Source organism: Microtus pennsylvanicus, chromosome 7 (genome assembly GCF_037038515.1).
Source record: "Microtus pennsylvanicus isolate mMicPen1 chromosome 7, mMicPen1.hap1, whole genome shotgun sequence".
Classification (NCBI taxonomy): Eukaryota; Metazoa; Chordata; class Mammalia; order Rodentia; family Cricetidae; genus Microtus; species Microtus pennsylvanicus.
Window position 1 is genome coordinate 3,086,978 of NC_134585.1, and position 15,176 is coordinate 3,102,153.

At 44.7% G+C, this 15,176-nt stretch overlaps 1 non-coding gene across 1 annotated transcript; it reads right to left on the reverse strand.

Moving 5' to 3' along the window:
* Positions 1-12,300: 12,300 nt before the first annotated feature.
* On the reverse strand, positions 12,301-12,374 carry Trnar-ccu (transfer RNA arginine (anticodon CCU)). The gene has a single exon. It is a non-coding gene; the product is annotated as a tRNA-Arg (tRNA).
* Between the last annotated feature and the right edge of the window lie 2,802 nt (positions 12,375-15,176).

Below are 15,176 nucleotides of genomic sequence, written 5' to 3' on the forward strand. Positions count from 1 at the left end.
TGTGTGCTTCCAATCGTGTCTCCTCAGGTTTGAGCACACACTACCGAGCCTACTTATCAGTCAGCTGGAGCAGTGTCTGACAAACACCAGTGAATAAACACTAAGTCTCAATCATTTTATATCCTAGTTAAACAGGGGACAGGACCAGAAAGCAGACTTGACCAGGGAGAAGGGAAAGGGGTAGAGACGGGGCAGCAAGACCGTCCCGTGAGGACTCTGGCAGCGCAGGTGAGCTGCAGCATTGCTGGGCCCACACTGCACACACTGATGTAGAGAACCAGAGGGACGGCCCTGGGCTCCCAGCAGCTGTGGTGCTCAGGATGGACACAGATCTCCTCAGCCTATGCAGGGAGCATGAAGAGGATCATCAAAGTTAGATGTGGAACAGTTGGCAGACAAACATGGCCATCCAGGGACCTGAGAGATGGGTGCTCTTGGTGTCCTCACCCCCACCTCAGATCTCCACACATAAGCTGAGGGCTCGGCCTCTCCTACTCCTTTCCTAAGAGGGAAGCGCCTCAGCTCTGTTCTGGGCTGTGAGGGAAGTCTGTCACACAGGGGATTTCCAGCTCTCCCAGGCCTCTTCACACAGGCTTTTCATCTGGCAACAAAATCATCACCAGGAATCTTTTTCTGATTGGCTAAGATCACATTAGGAAGGCAATGCCTTGGCCTTCTGCCAGCTCATCCTAGCACAGCCTTTTCTAGAGCCCTCTGCAGGGTTCTAATCAGACTATCACACAGCACCCCTGGTTCAGCCATGTGGGGTGTGGGGCAGCAGAGAAAAAACTAAGAAGACTATGATCTCTGTGAGTTCGAGGCTACCCTAGTTCACAGAGCAAGTTCCAGGACAGTCTGGGCTACACAGAGAAACCCTGAGTTTAAAAAAAGAGAAAAAAAAGAAAAGAGAAAGGAGACAGCGACACTGGGTTCTTCAACAGGAAACTTCCCATCAGATGTAGCTTGGCATGCCTTGCTTGAACATTAATGTGATTTTCTTCATGTTTCTGTTTTCTCAAGAGCAACAAATGCCTAGAAATAGCTGTTAACAAAAACAAAAACTTTGGCAGCTTCCTTCAGACAATGGTTAATGCCTCCAAAATATGAAAAATTGCAAAAACTCAACACCAGAAAACCTCAGGTCTTCCAGTTACTAAATTAGAGAGTGCGCTGGATGAAGAACTCTAAAAAGAAACACAATGACCAACAAATATCTGAAAGTGTTCAGGATCCTGACACATCAGGAAATGAAAATTAAACCTGCCCTGAGACCATGTCTCACCCCGGTCACGACCACCAACCGGGAAACAGTGACAGAGAATGCTGGAGAGGAAGGGAACTGTATTTACTATGGGCAGATGTGCAAATCAGTGCAGCCGCCATGGAAACCAGTGTGGAGGGTTTCAAAAAGCTAAAAATAGAACTATGAAGTCTGGCTTGGTACTGTACACCTTTAATCCTAGAACTCAGGAGGCAGAGGCAGGAAGATCTCTGTGAGTTTGAGGCCAGCCTGGTCTACAGAGTGAGTTTCAGGAGAGCTGGGGCTACACAGAGAAACCCTGTCTGGAAAAACCTAAATAAATAAATAAATAAACCAAACTATGGCCCAGCTTCCCCCACCCCCGCCTGCTAGGTGTGACCTGAAAGGACCCAGTCCTACCACAGAGATATCTGCAGACTATGGTTGTCGCTGCACTGTTCTCAGTAGCTAAGAGATGGAGCAGCCCAGATGTTCATCGTGACAGACGGACAACCTAGATGTCCATTGTAACAGACGGACAAAGAAAACATGGTGCATACACACAGTGGAACTGTATTCACCCATAAAGAAAACTGAGATCATGAAGTTAGGGAAATAGACAGACTTGAGAATTACTATATGAAATGAAATAACCCAGGTACAGGAAAACAAATGGCACAGATCTCTCTGATAGAAGGATCCTAGATTTTAATTTTTACGTGTGGTGCAGTAGGGCAGGGAAAGGGATGGGGAGGAGGGTCAACAAAAGCATACAGATATGAACTTTGCCATAATGAGACCCACTGTTCTATATAATAATTCAAAAACCTATTATTAAACATGGGAATCAAGGTTTGAGAGGCAAAGGCTGATGGGTAGTGGAGGTGAGCAGGGGTGAGTCAGGAGACAAGTTGGAGGCTCGCAGGGCCACTGAGGCACCTGTGGTGGGAAGGAGGAGGAGGTGTGGGGAGATGAGCTGCAGTGCGTGGACTCCAGGGCAGGTTTGCTCATTTCCTTTATCTAAGGACGTGTTTGTCTCCTCTTCATCCCTGAAGGACGGTCTGGGCAGATGTAGAATCCATCAATGCAGCTCTTACCTTCAGCACTTGAAAGTTTCCAGGGTCAGCTGCTTCAGGTGACAAATTCATGGTCATCCAATTTGAAGCTCATCTTCTCTCTTAGGCATCAGGTCCTCGCTGAGGAATGGATTTACCTGATGCTGGTTTTGTAACCTCCGAAATCCATAAAATTATGTCTCACCAAATTTAGGAAGTTCTCAGCACTTATTCCTTTGAGTATTTTGTCAGCCCTTCACCCTTTTTCTCTTCTTCTGGCACTCCAGAGGGGCAAAGTTAGTTCTCCTGTTGTCCTGGAGTTCCAGGGCTCTGTCCATGGCCTTTGTCCTGTTTTCTCCTTGTTATTCAGACTCAGTGAACTGATTATCTGTCTTTGAACTCATGCATTCTATTGTCTGCTGTGTTCACTCAACTGTTGAACACAATAATTAGTTTTAAATTTTATAGTTCTGCAATTCCCATTTAATTCCTCTCAGTCTGTAATATTACTCAGCTAGGCTGTCTGTTTTTGTTTTCTTAAATCTGTTGTTTTTGTCTGTTTGGGTGAACTCATCATTGCTTACTAAAGTATTTCATGATGCTTCTTTAATGTCCTGCTGTAATTTCCCAACATCTGATTCATCTTGATATTGGTTCAGTTTAATCTTCTCATTCATGCTGTGATTGTCCTGATTGTGTGGTGAGCATGACATTTTGCTGTGTCCTGGACAGCTGACAATTTTGTTACATGGTGTAGGAGGGCCTTCTGTATTTGTGTTGCTTTCATTGGTTGCTTGGCCTTTTGATAGGGCATTACTTAGATAGGCGGGAAGACAGAACTGAATGCTGGGAGAAGGAAGGCAGACAGGGAGAGCTGCCATGAAGTCACCAGGTTTAGATTAGGATGTGAGAGTTGGCCAAGAAGAGGCAAGATATAATGGGCCAGGCAGTAATTAAATTAATACAATTTCTGTGTGGTTATTTCAGGTGTAAGCTAGCTGGGCAGGACGAAAAGCAGGTACGCTCCTCCATATTACAGATTGGCACTCCAATGTGGTAAACTGACTCCTGGAAGGTGGAATGGAGCAGCACAGCCATGTCCTGGAAAGAAGAATTGCTTTAGGAGCCTTTCTTAGGGTTTCTATTGCTGGAGAAGGAGCTGAGAGTTCTACATCTTGATGCACTGATGTGGGAGGGTCTTCTGTTTGTGTTGATTTTATTGGTTAATAAAGAAACTGCCTTGGCCCATTTGATAGGCCAGCCCTTAGGTGGGTGGAGTCTACAGAACAGAATGCTGGGAGGAAGAGGGAAGTGAGGCAATCGCCAAGCCTCTCCTCTCTGGGGCAGACGCCATGGAGCCAGCCGCCAGGTCAGATGCTATAGTTCTCCTCTCCAAGTTGAATGCAGGTTAGAATCTTCCCAGTAGGCCACCACCTCATGGTGCTACACACATTAATAGCAGTGGGTTGGTCAAGATGTGAGAGTTAGTTAAGAAGAGGCTAGATATAATGGGCCAGGCAGTGTTTAAAAAAATACAATTTGTGTGTTGTTATTTCGGGTGTAAAGCTAGCGGTGCGGGAACCAGGCAGGAAGAAAAGTAGGCCTGCTTGCCTCATCACTACAATGCACAGGCAGCAAGAAGTGAACTGAGACACACTTCCTCCAACAAAACCGCACCTCCTAGTAGTGCCACTCCCTATGAGCTTATGGAGGCCAATCACATTCAAACTACCACAGAACCAAAAAGAGAGATATGCAGTTAAGAGAGATTCAAAGACGAAGAAAACCTCTAAATGGTTTACAGTGTGTTAAAAAATATATGCAGGCTTGAAAAAAAGGTTAAAGTCCTTAAAATAACAAAGAAAGAAAGAGAGTAGTTGGGTATGGTGGTACACACCTTTAATCTCAACACTTGGGAGACAGAGGTAGATTGACCTCTGTGAGTTCAAGGTGTGGTAGCACACACCTTTAACCCCAGTGCCTGGGAGGCAGAGACAGAAAGATCTCTGTGAGTTCAAGGACAGCCTGGTCTACAGAGTGAGTTCCAGGACAAAGATACACGGAAACCCTGTCTCAAAAAGTCAAAAATTAAAAATGAAAGAAACGGAGTTTTAAATAAAGCCACATAAAGATGGAAAACACGCAGAGAATTTGGATATTGTATGTTATTATGCTCTCTTTGAATTGTTTAAATGCTGAGGAAGAAGCAACAGCTGCTAATAAATGCTGCTGAATTAACCCAAGAAAGTTATTTTGAAAATACCTTGACTTCAAAATTGAAGTCAAAAGATATGTTACTTTGGGAAAGAGATTTTGCTTTTGTTTCCATGGGAAATGAGAGGATGTGGTTTCATTCTGAGTTAAGAAAAATCAGGTTTGATCAAGGAAGACCACCTGAGAAATCTCCAGTAGGAACAGATGGCCCAAATGTCTAAGTCCAGAACAGATTCAAGACTGCTGCCTGAGATGATCAAGACTCACAGGATATTCCAGTTAGGACTTGATCATAATTCTAAATTTTCTTTAGGTCCCCATAAGATTATCAGCACCCCCAACCAGCCAGAAGTAGCCTGGAATAATATGGCCACATTCCCAAAAAATGGACTATGGATATTTTCCTTTGTTTAAAAAAAAGGGGGAAATGGTGTGAGAGAATTGTCTGTATTCTGTCAATCATGTTTTAAACGCTGACTGGCCGATAGCCAGGCAGGTAGTATAGGCAAGAAATCCAGACAGGAAGTAGAGGCAGAGCAATGAGAACAGGAGTATTCTGGGAAGAAGGAAGCTCTTTCTGCAGTCCAGCCCAGATCATCAAAAAAGCAGGATGTGACCTGCCCCGCTGAAAAAGGTATTGATCCATGTGGCTAAAATAGATAAGAATAATGGGTTAATATAAACTACAAAAGCTAATAAGAAGCCTGAGCTAATGGGCCAATTAGTTTATGGTTAATGGAGACCTCTATGTGATTTTCTCTGGGACTAAATGGCTGGGGTACCAGGAGGGACAAAAACCCTGACAAGCAGGCCCACATTCTGCAGTTACGAAAATGGGTGCTGACTAAGTAATGTTAGTGTCAGGCAGGTGTCTCCACACATAGGTCCTGGCTGACTTTTCTGGTTGTGGTTCTGTGGTAACTTGAATGCAATTGCCCCTATAAGCTCATAGGGAGTGGCACTACTAGGAGGTGTGGTTTTGTTGGAGGAAGTATGTCTCAGATCACTTCCTGCTGCCTGTGCATCAAGATGTAGAACTCTCAGCTCCTTCTCCAGCACCATGCTCTTTGCATGCCCCCATGTCCCACCGTGTTGATAATGGACTAAACCTCTAAAACTGTAGGCCACCCTAATTAAAAGTTTTCCTTTATAAGAGTTGTTGTGGTCGTGGTGTCTCTTCACAGCAATAGAAACCCTAAGAAAGGCTCCAAAAGCAATTCTGTTTTCTGGGACGTGGCTGTGATGCTCCATTTCTTTTCATTCACCTGCTAACCCTGGGGCCCATCCAGTCCCATCTAGTATCTTCCAGTTACAGAGTGGCAGGCATTTCCCTGGACCAACTGTGCTATCAGGTGGAGGTTGTGTCAGTCACCCTGGAGGAAGGAAGACGTTTATCTTGCTCTACTCTCTGGGTCACTGTGATGAACAGATTTGTGGTGGATTGTATGAGAATATATTGGAATGTTTGGTTCCCAGTGGTGGAACTGTTTGAGAAGGATTAGGAGGTGTGGCCTTGCTGGAGGAGGTGTGTCATTGGAGGTGGACTTTGGGGTTTCAAAAGCCCACACCAGGTTCAATCTCACTCTCTCTGCTTCTAACTTGCGGATAAGGATGTAAGCTCTCAGCTCCTGCTTCAGCGCCATGCCTGCCTGCCTGGTGCCATGCTCCTCACCATGATGGTCATGGATTCACCCTCTGAAACCATGAACAAGGCCCACATTAAATGTTACCTTTATAACTTTCTTTGGTCATGTGTCTCTTTACAGCAAAAGAAAAGTAATTCATACAGGCTTCTTCCTTTCTTTTAAAAACGTTTTATTTATTTTTAATTTATTTTATTTTATGTGCATGAGAGTTCTGCCTGCATAAATGCATGCAGTACCTTCAGAGGCCAGAAGAGGGTGTCAAATCTCTGGAAATGGAGCTACAGGTGATGTAGGCTGCTTATGGGTGCTGGAAGCTGAATCTGAGTTCTCTGCAAGAGCAGCCAGTGCTCTTAACCATGGAGCCACAGTGCTGTTATCCACAGAGCCATCTCTACAGTATTTTCTTCCTTACACTTTTCTGGTGCTACCAGGAAAAGGAAAGCCTGCTGTGGGAGGTGATGCATGCTATGAATATGTTTTATTGCCATTGGTTAATAAAGAAGCTGCTTTTGGTCAATAGCTTAATAGAGTAATCCAAGCTGGAAGAGATATAGAGAGAGAGTAGGTGGAATCAGGGAGAAGCCATGTAACCACTGCTGGAGACAGAGGCCAGGTGGACCCTTACCAGTAGGTCACAACCATGAATAGAAATGAGATAATTTAAAATATGAGATAGCTAGAAATACACTTAAATTATTGGCCAAACAGTATTGCAAATAATATGGTTTCTTTGTGATTATTTCTGGTCTGCACAGCTGGTAAATGAACAAACAAGCAGTCTCTACCAACAAGAGTTTTTACCTGGGGTGCCTCCTCTACTGAGGTGAAGAGGTCAGGAAATGTCAGCCTGATTCACACTCTCCTTCTAGGTGATCAAAGGACAGTGGACCTCAGTGCAACTGTGATGTGGGAAGGTCATACGTCAATCTGTTGATTTCATTGGTTAATAAAGAAACTGCCTTGACCCATTTGATAAGCCAGCCCTTAGGTGGATGGAGTAGACAGAACAGAATGCTGGGAGGAAGTGAGGCAGACTCAATGCCTCGCCTCTCCAAGGCAGATGCCATGGAGCCAGACACGATGAAGCTGCGACCCAAGATGGATGTAGGCTAGAATCTTCCTGGTAAGTCACCACCTCCTAGTGCTACACAGATTATTAGAAATGGATTAAGCAAGACATGAGAGTTAGCCAAGAAGAGGCTAGATATAATGGGCCAGGCAGTGTTTATATGAATACAGTTTGTGTGTTGTTATTTCGGGGCATAAGCTAGCCAGGCGGCTGGGAGCAGGGCGGCAGGAACGCAGTCCACTGCTCCTTCTACAGAATGGCACCCACGTGGATAACTACATCCACAAAAAGCCTGAGAAAGCTTGGGAAAGAATAAAGCACGTTTTCTTGGTAGCAGCAATTTCTCGGGTCTGCTTTGCTTGCTAGAGGCAAGCAAGTGCTCTCATCTAAGATAGGCTTCCTGACTCAGCTTTACCTGCAAAACCCTGCAGCTCTTTTAAGAGGTCCTGCCAAGAAACACTTAAATGGTGTTGATGAAAAGCTGAACACATACTTTTCGGTTTTCAGCCATAGCAAGAAAAAAGTTATGCTGTTTTAAAATGCTGCAATTCTGGTCTGTCCTGCCAGGGCAAACTCTGACTCATTCAGGCAGGCGATCCGACTACAGAGTGTTTGAGTGTGGTTTCTGAGTGCAGTGCTGCAGCTTGCTTGCTGGCAGGGATCTTGAAACATTGTAGAGTTGTGGCAATGAATACGGCTCTGGCCGGTACCTCAGCCACAAGACTGGAATTACAGAAAGCTAAGGAATGGGCTGGATCTAGCCGTCAAAGCCATGGCTTTAACCCTCTCCTTAAAGACTCATGTAGTCAGAAAGAGAGAGATATGCAGTAAAGAGAGATTCAAAGAGAAAAAAAACTCTAAATGATTTACAGTGTGGTAAAAATATATGCAGGCTAAAAGTTAAAGTTCTTAAAGTAAAAGAAAGAAAAAAGAGAGTAGTTGGGTATGGTGGTACATACCTTTAATCCCAACACTTGGGAGGCAGAGGTAGGTTGACCTCTGTGACTTCAAGGTGTGGCAGGACACACCTTTAATCCCAATGCCTGGGAGGCAGAGACAGACGGATCTCTGAGAGTTCAAGGACAGCCTGGTCTATAGAGTTATTCCAGGACAAAGATGTACAGAGAACCTGTCTCAAAAAGCAAAAGTAAAAATAAAATAGAGGTTAAAATAAAGCCACACAAAGATGGAAAATATACAGAGAATCTTGATACTGTATGCTATTGTGCTCTCTTTGAATTGTTTGAATGCTGAGGAAGAAGCAACAGCTGCTAAAAGATATTTGTTTATAAATGCTGCTGAACTAATCCAACATAGATATTTTGAAAAAACCTTGACTTCAGAATTTGGATCTAAGGATATCATGCTTTGGAAACGAGTTTCTTCTTTTGTTTTCACAAAGGATGAGACCCTGTGGATTGCTTCTATCCCAATATGGTATGATAGACCACGCCCTCCTGAAAGGTTGCTGTGAACATCTTCAAAAAATTATTTCACTCAACTACTGACTGAGATGAATCTAGCACACAGGTTATATCATGAAAGACCTGAATACTAGCACCCCCATTCAGCATGAAGCAGTTTGGAGAGAAAAAACTGTGCCCATGTTCCCAAATATTGTTTATAAATGTTCTTTTACATTTAAAGGGGGATATGCTATAGATATGAATAATTTGCATTGATATGTATTTTAAGGTCAATTTTGTTATATGTATATGTATTTCTGATCTTGATTAAGGTATTGTGATTGTGTAGTTCATTTAAAAACATAATGTATATAGGTTGTTAATGGATAATCAATAATAATCAAGCCTGTAGTCATGTTAGTTAAGATTTTCTAGATGTTCATAGATATATTTCAGATATGCATTCTTCATATATTTCAAAGATTACAGAATATGGCTTTTTAAGTGTTTTAATAGGGTTTTTCATGACAATGAGACATGTCTGCTCCTGGCAGCACCAGTCTACTTCGAGAGGAAGATAGCATTAAAGAGGCTCCTTAGGGAGTTGGTTAGCCATTTGGGCAAGAAACTGCTCTTGCCTGGACTGTTGCATAAACTGGACACAGAGAACCCACAGAGAGAGGACTGCTGAACTTGCCTAAAGGTGAGATGATCTTTTGGGGTTCCTGGTTCATGAAGGAGTCTGGAAGACATTCTGCAGGACACAGCAGATAGTGACTGAACTGCCTTTGAAATTTCCTGCTTCATGGAAATGTCTCTGGATACTATGGGCCTGTAGGCTAAAGATGGATGCCCCAATGGTACAGAGGAACTTTGGGTGACTATCCAGGCAGCAAAATGTCTCTGTCATTTCTAGAGTTTGGAAGTTGCTTATTTCTTGTTTGCTTAGGTAATATTATATCCTTCTGGAGTCTTTGATGGAGTTGAAGAATAGATAGATAGTTATAGTTTTCCATTGTTATAATAAAAGATAAAGTAGATATAAATATTGTAACTGTAATTTTTGCTTGATAACTATTTTGTTATATGTAATTTTACTGTGTTAAAGTGAAAGCCTTTCCTTTTTGTTTAAACAAAAAAAGGGGAAATTATGTGGGAAGGTCATTTGTCAATCTGTTGTTTCATTGGTTAATCAATAAAGAAAACTGCTTGGCCTGATAAGTTAGAAAATTAGGTAGGTGGAGTAGACAGAACAGAATGCTGGGAAGAAGGGAAGTGAGCCAGACACCATGCCCCTCTTCTCTGTGTCAGACGCGATGAAGCTCCAGCCCAAGATGGATGTACACTAGAATCTTTCTGGTAAGCCACCATCTCGTGGTGCTACACAGATTATTAGATATAGGTTAAAGCAAGATGTAAGAATTAGCCAGTAAGATACTAGAGCTAATGGGCCAAGCAGTGTTTAAAAGAATACCGTTTCCGTGTTATTATTTCCTGGGCTAAGCTAGGAGTGTGGGAGCCAGGCAGGATGAAAAGCAGGCCTTCCTGCAGCTCCTTCTACACAACTGCACAGGAGGGGCAGTGGGCTCCATCCTCATCTGGTCAGCGCTGGTGTGAACTACACACATCTGCAGCCCTTGCACAGGAAGGGCAGTAGGCTCCATCTTTGTCTGGTCAGTGCTGGTGTGAACTGCACACACACCTGCAGCCCTTGCACTGTTTTCTGTGCTGTCGTCCCTGTGTCAGAGCTGCATCTATGGGGCAGATGGGTTTGCTCAGTCCTGAGGATCCAGTTGTCACAGAGACTGTCAAGTGCTTTCCTGAAACAATTTCCATACAACATAGAAGAAAACTGTCCTGACAATGACCCAAACAACCAACAGAACAGTATATCAATTCATGATTGACAGCATTTGGTGACTTCCATAGCGTAAGGACATCAACAGCCACCGACTTTAACTTACTAGTCTTATGTCACCACAGGCACAGCTGGGAAGCGGTGCACAGTAGCTCGTGTGTGTGTGTGTGTGTGTGTGTGCGTGCGCATGTGTGTATGCACACATGTGCACACATGGAGATGTGTGTTTGAGAGAGAGTGTGTTTCTGTCTCTGTGTGTGAGAGTGTGTGTTAGTATGTGCATTCATGTACATGTGTGCATTGCACACTTGTGTGTGTTCATGTGTGTTAATTCACTTGTGTGTGAGTATGAGTGCATGTGGGTGTGTTGGTGTGTGTTTGCTCTCATTTGTGTGAGACTGTGTGAGCGTGCATACCTGTGTGTGCATGTGTGTGTGTGCATTGCTGGAAATCCACCCCAGGCCCTTGCACACGCTCTGCCCCAGAGCCGCATCCCACCTTCCTTACTGATATGCAATGTTTCCATAATACCCTAGTGTAGATATAAGTAAGCTCAGAATTCTATTGTCACAACAGCTAGTAAAATAATCAATGATGAGCTATTGCTATTTGTTCTTGTGTTCAATATTAATTAAAACTTTTAGTTATTTAATTTGGTGATGACCTTGTCCAACAATTGATTTTAAATTAACCTAACAGTTGACTCTGGCTTCTGTGAACAGGCTTCATGAAGTAATTCTAGCTTTTCTGGGCTGGTCCATCCTCACCCAATATCTCCAGGAGATTGGGCATTGGCTTCCACTCAGAGCCGTAGCTGGGGTTTCCCTTGCTGTGGCTTATAGCTTTAACTCTCCTCTCTTGAATGCTAAGTTGTATGTGTTTCTGCTGTGGTGATTCTCTGTCACACTCAGTGTCTAGTGTGGGGAGTGTGTTTCCCAGCACATAATCACCATGGCCTTGCAGGGTGGCTTTGCTTCTTACACCTTTATTATTTATGCATTTCTCACATTGAAAATGAATCTTTCAGCCTAGAACTTTGTTACAGACACCACAGATAGGGGTTGTTGGTGTGATCTAGTCAGGCTCCTGGCTGGTGGCAGAAACTAGGATTTCATGCATCTAACAAGGAAGGGGAGCTGACTGCTCAGGTTCGGGGCCTGAGATTAGGTGGTGCTCCATGGAGCAGCTGCAAGTCAGGTTCACACAGGCACCAGCCACATTCCTGGCAGGAAACAGACAACAAACTCAGCTTTGTTACTCTGAGAGGAGTCTGGCCAGGACCTGTTTCCTAGCTGTACCATCTGAGAACAGCCAATCACAGGGGTGCACTGGGCTAGGGAGAGCAGTTACAGCTGCCTCAGCTGCCATCTGGTGCTCATGGGCTCAAGGATTTGAACAGTTATCCACACCTAGTGCTGTCTGGGAAAGTCACAGGATTTTCTTTTTTATTGGAGGAAGTATGCCACTGGGGGTGGGCTCTGATGGTGCATAGCCTTGCCTCACTTCCTCTTCTTTCTCTGCTTCCTCTGTGTAGATGAAAATGTGACCAGCCAGCTTCCTGCTCCTGCATCCCTGCCTGTTGCCACAACATTCCCTCTTCTGCAGTGCCGTCCTGCCATGAAGGACTTCGTACTGCTAGGACCATAGTTGAAAAAATCTTTACCCCCTAACTCAGAATGTCATTATCACAGCAACAGAAAAGAAAGAGTACACCTCTCAAGCTGGAGAGCTGACAGAGGAGATGGTGGGGCCCTGCAGTCAGAGGACAGCCAGGGGGAGCCTCCTGGTAGCACCCGTGGTCTTGATGAGCTGAACCTCAACATGGGGTTCAAACCCATGACACTGAGATTAGGAGTCTCATGCTCTACCAACTGAACTAGCCAGGCAGTCTCATTCTGAGGATTCCTGGAGGCAGGATCACCATTTTAGGACTGAGGTAGAGGTAAGAGCCAGTGGTTGACTGCTTTGCCTTTCTGGTCTTCAGACAATATTTATCTCTGGATTTTTATTAATCACGCTAGAACCTTCCTCTAACCCAGTTGTTCCTCATTGTCCTAAACCAGAGTCCAAATAAGAACCAACAGTCACAAAAACATGGAATTCTCAGAGCAAATGAATCTAATCTTCCACTTGTTTTTCTCCATCAAGTTGTGGGGTGTCCTGAAGTCAAGGCAATGCTCAGTGTCATCTGACCTGCTAAACCCACATCCCACTAGTGTAGAAAGTCCTTCTGCATATACGCTGCTTTTACAGGTTAATGAATAAAGAAACTGTTTTCAGCCAATGGCTTAACAGAATATAGCCTGGCTGAAAGAGATGTATATAGGCAGAGTAGGTGGAGTTAGGGAGAAGCCATGTAGCCACCCTCAGGAGAGAGATGCACTGGAAACCTTGCTGGTAAGCCACAGCCACATGGTGATACTGATTAATAGAAACTGGTTAATTTAAGACACAAGAGTTAGCCAGAAATATGCTTAAGCTATTGTCCAAAGAGTATTGGAATTAATACAGATCTCCGTGTGATTATTTCGGGAGTCTGGGAAGCCGGGACAAATGAGCAGCCTCCGCCAACATCCCATGACTTTTCCATGACTTTGGTCATCAGCCTTTCTCCTTCCTCTCACATATAATCTTCTGTCAGAACCCCTTCACCTCGCCTGTCACTGAAAACTGAGAAGACAAGGAGCTCTCCTGTTCCACATGAGCCAAGCCCCATTCATTTGGAAATGTAAGCCTTGAGATGGGAAAACCAAGAGGGGGCAGCCCCTCCAGGGAGGGGGAGCAAAGTGGTGTGCGCTGTGCACATGGCCCTCGCATCGACAGTTAAATTGGTCGTGATCAATTCTTTATGTGAGAACACAATTTTTACTAACCTTAGATGGCATCACTTCCTTTAAATGTCTATATTAGGTAATATAACTCTGCCTGCCAGCACACGCAGCTCTCAAGGGGCAGAGGCTGGTGGAACTCTATAAGATCAAGGCCAGCCTAGTCTACATATAAGTTCCAGGAGAACCAGGGCAACATAATTGGACCACATCTAAAAGAAAAAATGTAAGTAAAACTTCAGATTCCCCACCCTGTACAGTGTTGCTGTGGACATTTGAGGTCATGCCTGCATGCTTATACTTATTGATAAAGTATCTGATTTTACTCATTAGCTGCTACTCAATCAGACACCAGACATTATAACAACTGAGAACACAGAGCCGTCCTCACAGCTGTCTGCACAGACGTCACCCTAGGGACCTGAGAGGAAAGAGCCCACTCAGCAGCAACAGTGCAAATTTCCATTCCCTAAGACAGGATCCGTGCAGGACATTGGGGAAGTGGAGGAAAGCTGAGGCAGACTCAGTTGTCTCGTGTGGGTAGTGAGCATGGTCATGTGGAAGATTAGCCTAGCAGCAGATGGTGCAGATCGTAAACGTGTGTCCTCTGACCAGACTGCCTGGTGCCAACTGCGGTTTCCTCACTCACTCGTGTGACTCCACACAGGTTCTTAGCCCTTCTGCCCCAGCTTCCTCTCCCCTAATGGGAATGGTGATTGTTTCAGGACCTCACTGGGGGAGTCAGCATTTGTAAGTGCACAGCAGGTACTCGCAAGAGGTGCGCTCCCCACAATAGAAATAGAAAAACAGAGTAGATGAGAATCAGCAACGGTGAGACACTGGATGCTGCATGGCTGCAGGACCTGGTAACGCACCTGCCCACGTGTCTGACCCAAAAGGACACTTGTGGGTTTGGGAACAGGGTCCCAGTTCCAAGAACACGGGACAGAAAGAAGTCAAATTTGATTTGGGTTTTGTTTTAAAATTGAGTAGGATGAAGGACTGGACCCGAAGTCATTTTTGCCTGCCCTCCACAGCCCTCTGGACTCCTTGAGGACAAAGTGGTGACTTAGCTGTTTCTCCTGTCCCCAGCTCTCTTCTCCTAATAAGCAAACCATGAAATCCTGTGTGAGAATCAGCTGCTCACAGGGTCTAGAGCCATGCCTTCTCATTGGTTAGACCGAGACCAGGAGCAGCACAAGGTGACTCTGAGCCGGTCTCATCCCGTTACACGGTCTCCTAGATCCCTCACAGGGAAGAACACTGAGGCTGTGACCCTGAATCCTCACCTCTGCCACAGCTGATGGAGACCACCCTGGGATTAGGGTCCATGATCTGATTGTGACTTAGAGTGGCTTGTGTCCCCCAGTCCTGTCACTGATCCCACTGCCTCCCCTTGAAACCATGTAATTTTGTAGACACAAGAGCAGACACCCGGAAGGCATATGCCTGTACGAGGGGACTTTCCACAGCGGTTTCCCTTCCCCAAACACTACCATTCAGGCCTCGCACTTAGCGCTGAAGCTGAAATAGAGACACTGATGACAAGGAGGCTTTACAGACAGTGGTTTCTGACCCAGCCAATGAGAGAGGAGGGAGAGGCAGCATCACCTGTCTCCGGCAGACTAAGTCACCAAGTCTGCCAGCAAGAAGCCCAGAAGAGCAGCTAGGGAAAGCAGCATAAAATAAGAGATACGTGAGATTATTAGGAAATTACAGATATGTGGGATGGGGTCCTAAGAGAAGATGTGTCATAGTCTAAGATTTAAAGAAACATTCAAAATCTCCGGAGTATTTTTTTTAAATTTAAGATTGATGCTTTATTGCTTTTATTTGTGTCTATGTACGTGTGTCTGTGTG